Raw genomic sequence first — 288 nt, 5'->3', positions numbered from 1 at the left:
ACCCCCACCAAGAACTCTAAAGCCAGTTAGGTGGTGGGTGACAGGCCTCAGGTGGCAGGCCTCGGGCGGCAGGCCTCTGGTGACAGGCCTCCAGTGGCAGGCCTCTGGTGACAGGCCTCTGGTGACAGGACTCTGGTGGCAGGCCTCTGGTGGCAGGCCTCTGGTGACAGGACTCTGGTGGCAGGTCTTGGGAGACAGGCCTCAGGTGACAGGCCTCAGGTGGCAGGCCTCTGGTGGCAGGCCTCTGGTGGCAGGCCTCGGGTGACAGGCCGCAGGTGGCAGGCCTCT

Source organism: Dipodomys ordii, unplaced genomic scaffold, assembly GCF_000151885.1.
Source record: "Dipodomys ordii isolate 6190 unplaced genomic scaffold, Dord_2.0 Scaffold2, whole genome shotgun sequence".
Lineage (NCBI taxonomy): Eukaryota > Metazoa > Chordata > Mammalia > Rodentia > Heteromyidae > Dipodomys > Dipodomys ordii.
This window is presented reverse-complemented; position numbering follows the sequence as displayed.